Source organism: Ictidomys tridecemlineatus, chromosome 1 (assembly GCF_052094955.1).
Source record: "Ictidomys tridecemlineatus isolate mIctTri1 chromosome 1, mIctTri1.hap1, whole genome shotgun sequence".
Classification (NCBI taxonomy): domain Eukaryota; kingdom Metazoa; phylum Chordata; class Mammalia; order Rodentia; family Sciuridae; genus Ictidomys; species Ictidomys tridecemlineatus.
This window is the reverse complement of record NC_135477.1, coordinates 192,459,291-192,465,290: the sequence shown is the minus strand read 5'-3', so window position 1 is coordinate 192,465,290 and position 6,000 is coordinate 192,459,291. Positions and strand designations below refer to the sequence as shown.

The following is a 6,000-nucleotide window of genomic DNA, read 5'->3' as shown; positions in this document are numbered from 1 at the left end:
CACATTCCCAGCCAAATTTGTATTGTATTTAGAGACAGGGTCTCACTCTGTTGTTAGTGCCTTGCTTTTGTTGAGCTTAGCTTTAAACTCATGATCTTCCTGCTTTAGCCTCTTGGGCTGCTGGGATTACAGGTGTGCGCCACCACACTTGGCTTATCTAACCATCTTAAAACTATAAATATAGCTGTATACATATCTTATTATTTGAGCAGGCTAAATAAGTCTAAATGAACTAAACTTTTTTTTTGAAATGGCTAAGATATTAGAATGGATTATTTGAATATGAAAGAAGTTTTTTTAGAAAAACTTGCTAAAAAGATACAGATCACATAAATCATAGTTGATAAATTTAACTACATGACTATTTAAAATTTCTTTATTAAAATTTTTAAAATGTCAAAGAACATGCAACAATCTTGGCAAGTCCTTTTCTTACAAACAAAACTGATAAAAATATTTCAGTGCAGAGCCCTTACAAAAAGACCAACAACATTTTATGAGAAAAGATATGCATCCTAAGTAGGGTCACACACACACACACACACACACACACACACACACACACAAACAGCTGTCATAATCAAGAGGCTAGAATGTAAATAACAGTGAAAAATTTATACAGTTGGAAAATTCCACAAGAGTTTTGCAAAAAATTGAACTTCTCTTTATTTCTTCACTGAATTTAAACTAAGTCTTGATTAACAACAACAACAACAAAAACCCTCACCAGTTCATGATTATTTCTAGCTAGGAAGTCAATTGTATTAAGTAATTTCCCAGTCCAGACAACTAATCTAATAATCCACTCTGATTTAAATCTCAGTGCAATACTCAATCATTGCCTGCATCCTTCTGCTTCCTAGATTGGTTGCTAAATTCCTGGGGAGACATCAGCTGTATCCTAGTGTCCAATCTGGGGAGCCTCAGACTTTACCCCCACTCATTTTAATTTGATCTCAATTCCTGCTGGCTTTGCTCCAAGGTGCTTTTATTTTTTGATCTTCCTACTACTGGTTTCATACAGTGTGATGTGTCCTTACCAGTCCTTGTTGAATGGGCCACTGGCGAGTTACTAAATTTTAACCTCATGTTCTCATTAGCTCAGAAATATTTCTACAGAAAGTTAATCTTATTATGTAAATGAAACAAATCAAATAAGCAGAGCAAGATATAAGCACTAGAATATTCAGTTTGGATTTTTTTCTTGGAACAAGAAAAGCAAATGACAAATTAAAATTTCCTAAATATTCACCAATATAGATCAAAGGTATATAATAAAACCATTCAAAAGAACAATGTAGATTTATAGGTGATGATAATTTACTTGGTGGGAGAAAAACAGCAGAATAGCATTGCCCTTTTTGTATAAAAATGGAATATAAATTCATGGTAGATTTCTGGATTAATATTCAAAGAACTGAAGATGGTAATAGGGAGTCATCTATTTTACCTTTTTATTAAAAAAAGTAAAACTCAGAAAATTTAAAATAATCATGCAATGAATTATGGTTTTGCCTAATATTTTGCCATATCTTAGTCACCTTGATCTACCTAATATTATTCTGCTATTTTTATTAATCCAAGTAATGTAACCTTCCTTTTATTTGTATATACTTTTATTTTCTTCTATTGCTTTTCTTGCAAAAAAAAATACAGACTTTGTGTTTTTTATTTTCCATTTTAAAAACTTAGAAGAAATGTTGAACATTTTGACTAATAAAAAGTCATTTTAATTTGATCTCAATTCCTGCTGGTTGCTCTAAGGAGCCTTTATTTTCTGATCTTCCTACTACTGGTTTCATACAATGTGATGTGTCCTTATCACAGATCATAATCATCTTTGACCTATTTAATTGGGAAATTCTGAACACATCATAGAAATTGTGAGAGAATAATGATTATAAGAATCTGAAAACTTCATGACTGTGTTGCCACTCACTGATAATCATTTTATAAAAGAAATAAAATGAATATACTTTAGTTATTTATGGTGAATTCAGAAAATTACATAGATCAGAGAAAGTTTTTCTTTGCTGTGTCATTTTTTCCCCCTCTTGGGATACTGAGCATTGAACCCAGGGCTCAGTCATGCTAGGGAAGCACAGCACTACTTTCCCAACCCTTTTATAATTTGATTTGGAGACAGGGTCTCATTAATTTGCCCAGGCTGGCCTCAAACCTGTGGTCCTCTTGCCTCAGCCTCCCAAGGAACTGGAATTAGAGGCATGTGCCAGCACTCTGACTTTTGCTCAATCTTTCATGGAGTCTTCTCACATTGAAAAATGTTGTATATATTCAGGTTTGTCCCAACCTTTCAGATATATTCCTTGACATCTAGACAGACTTTTAAAGTGATTCAGTAAATTCTTTTTAGTTCAAACTAAGATTAGGCTGCAGAAAACTGGATGGAATCTTGAAAAATATGCTTTCATCTATCAAATAATAGGCATGATACAAACATTTCTATGGTTAAGCTTGATATACATGATTACTAGATTTTGAACTTCCTTCTTTCCATTTGTGGCCTCTCCCTTGTCTTCCTACTATTCTTTCTTTCTTTCCTCTTTCCTTTCTTTCATTCCTCTCTTTCTTCTTTCTTTCCTGCAGGCATTTATGGAATGGACACAGTATTAAAATCTGGGATGAAAAATGGGAATAGAGAAGTACTAAGAATTTTATTTTTATGTAGGTATAACAATTTTCTTAGGGTATTTCTCAGAATTCATCATTCTTGAAAATCTACCTAAGAATTTTAGCCCTATTTTACATAAAGGCTCATGTCTTTTATTCCAAAAAGTCATCTTAGATTGTTGTTTTGTAATTGTTTCTGCTTCACTGCTTTATTTATCTTATTTGGAACCTCCGTTTTTTCCTTATCACTTTTCTTCTATATTTTCTCCCTCTTAGCAGCTGCCATTACTCTCATTGTTATACTCCCAGTGATGTCTGTAGTGCTTCAAGTATCAATCAACTTCATTTTATATTGTAAGCATGGATTATGGATAGTTTGTTTGCTCTCCTTATTGATCTGAATGGATTTTAGAAGATATGTGGAGAGATTTGGATTCAGGCATCCTTTATTATTCTGTAGAACATCACTAGTCTGAATTACTGAATGTTGAACAATGTGCTTCTGGACTCCTCAATCACTAACTCTTAAGTCTACTCACATTGACCTCTGTGGTCTTAAAGAAGTAAAGAAGAAAATATCACCATAGTTCTAATCTGTTATAAATCTGCCCTGACTGTGGAAGGAATGAAGAATAGTAATCTGGAACTCTTAAAATAATTGTTTGAATACACTCAAGTGAAAAAGGAGCTTGCAACACTTGATGACTAGTTGGTATGTTTTGATACTCATCCTCTTGGCCATGTCAACTTCCATTCTTGACTATCCAGTAGTAACATCTGCCCACCTGAGCCTCCTGGGAAGCAATTCTGCTGTGAAACCTTTTTTTTTTTTTTTTTTTAGAGAGAGAGAGAGAGAGAGAGAGAGAGAGAGAAAGAGAGAATTTTTTAATATTTATTTTTCAGTTTTCAGCAGACACAACATCTTTATTTTATTTTATGTAGTGCTGAGGATTGAATCCAGTGCCCCGTATATGCCAGACGAGAGTGTTACCGCTTGAGCCACATCTCCAGCCCCTGCTGTGAAATCTTTGGCCCTATATCCCCACTTCCATTTCTTCATATCAGCTCAGTAAAGCATCAATCTGCTCATAGATCAGAGCAGATGATTAGAGGAACATGGTTGTTAAGTTTAGTTTGATGATTAGGAAACCAAGAAGGACTCTTTCTCTAAGGTTTATATAATCAATAAGGCGTATCAAAAAATAAGAATGTAAAGTGTTAGGTCTCATATAAAAAAGCGGTTAGGAGAAAAGCATCTCTTTAGAGAAAACTAGATGCAAGTCACGGAATTAACGGTTTCGGTCCCATGACAGCTTTTTATATCTGTCCTTCAAAAAAAAAAATGAACGAAATTGTGAAAATCATGACTGTGTGGCCAGACTCAGGGGAAATTTGTCTTCAATATGTGGGCATAAGAAAGTCCCTATATGTAGAGTTCTGGGAGAATTACAATAATGCTTTTCTTCATACTGTTGCAGGATTGTTGCACAGAGGTGGGACACTGAGGCTTTTAGCAGGAAGCAGAGCTTATTAGTGCCAGCAATGGCTCAATGCAGGCTGAACCCTGAGGCTGGGGCATTGCTTTGTATACCCTTTCTGAGTTTCGTTTTCATATTAGCTCCTTTGTCTCCCATATATGGTAACATACAGTTTGATTTGGTATCCTAAGCTACAGGGTTGCAACAAAGTTACCACACAATTAATCATGAGCACATAGATGCTGACAGTGCCATGTGGCCTTATACTTTAGGGAGCCCATTATTCTGGGAGGGCTGTTACCACAATACCACATAGAGCAGTCACTTTGGGCTTCTTTCAAGAATTTATCTTTTAGTCTGAAGCTCACTCTGAGAGGAGAGTTCATCTTAGCTCCTGGAGTGGGAGGTACTAGGTATATGTTAGTCAGCTTTTCTTCACCATAATGACATGTCTGAGACAATTGAATTATAAAAGAGAAATTTTTCTCATGGTTTTACAGGTTTCTATCCACAATCAAGTGGTCCAGCTTTGATGCTGGTGAGGCAGCACATTCATGGTGACAACCCATGTTGGAGCAAACCACTAAGTTCATGAGGCAAGAAACAAAGTGAATGAGTAAAAGACCAGGGTTCCACAATCCCTCTTGAGGGTATGTACCACCCATGACCTATTGGCCTTCCACAGATCCACAGCACCTTCCATTACCACCATCCCAGAAACCAAGCCTTTAACACAGGAACCTTCAGGGCAGACTTATACAAACTACGGTGCCGAAGTCTGGCTTGGCACAAATCAGGAGCCACTTGTCAAAAAGAAACTAACTTTATTTTTAGAACTACAAACGCCAAACAAAACAGCTCCAGGGAAAAACCCTCAGAGCCCAACTGCCACCACCGGCTTCCACAAGCCTCTCTCCCCCACACCAGCCTCTCAACCTCCCACAATCCTCCTCCTCTTGAGGCCGATTGGCTGGGTTGCGTGGGCAGAGCCAAAGAAGTCACCCAATGAGCAGCTCCGTGGAGGAGCCAATCAGCTAGATGTTGCTGGGGCAGCTGTGAGCCAATCATCAGCTGGCAGTCTGAAGGGCAGGGAAACAGCCCAATGAACATCACCGCAGAGGAGCCAATCAGCTAGATGTTGCTGGGGCAGTCTGAAGCTTGCTGGCAGCTGGAAGTTTGCTGGGGCCCCTTTGGCTGTGGCTCTCAACATCTCCCCCTCTCTGTTTAAACAACAAGCATGTGGCTTATGGACCGTGTCTGCCTTAGGTTGTCCAATACATATGGTCCTTACCCGTCTTCGGATGAGCTGACCTCAGGGCGTCAGCCTCCTGTCTTAGGTTGGTACCATTGTAATTGGATCTTACCCGTCATTGACTACCGGTCCAGTACAGCCACACCTGTGGAGAGGTCTCAGCGGGGGGGGGGGTGAGGTTCTTTGCCTCACCTCTGTTGACCCCCAAATTTTAGCTGAATGATCATGACAAGCAGAAGGGAGGAAGATATACCAAGTCAATTGACGGCTCCTTTTGGGAAAATTGTACCACCGATGATATCATCAGCAAAAATACCCCAACACTACCACAAGTCGCTGCACCAACAGATAGTTCACAATGCATACAAATGACACATAGTTCTGTAAGCAGTTCAGTGCAAGTTCTGTAAGCAGTTCAGTGATGGCTATTGCAGAAACTGTAGATTAGTTTTTTCTTTGTCTTCACCGGCACAGGGATGAAGATAGGAATTCTGGCAATAATGACTAAAGAAAAAATTAGGTAACATTCCAGAAGACACTAAAAGAAAACAATTTTCTTAACAATTTATATTATCTTCATCGGCACTGGGATGAAGATAGAAATTCTGGCAATAATGGCTAAAGAAAAAATTAGGTAAC

At 37.8% G+C, this 6,000-nt stretch overlaps 1 long non-coding RNA gene across 1 annotated transcript in view; it reads right to left on the bottom strand.

Annotated features, from left to right (window-relative positions):
• Positions 1-429: 429 nt before the first annotated feature.
• Positions 430-6,000, bottom strand: part of LOC144364866 (uncharacterized) — a 37,386-nt gene continuing 31,815 nt past the window's right edge. Inside the window, exon 5 of the long non-coding RNA XR_013422966.1 lies at positions 430-3,450. This is a non-coding gene — a long non-coding RNA (uncharacterized LOC144364866). The remainder of the gene's footprint in view (positions 3,451-6,000) is intronic.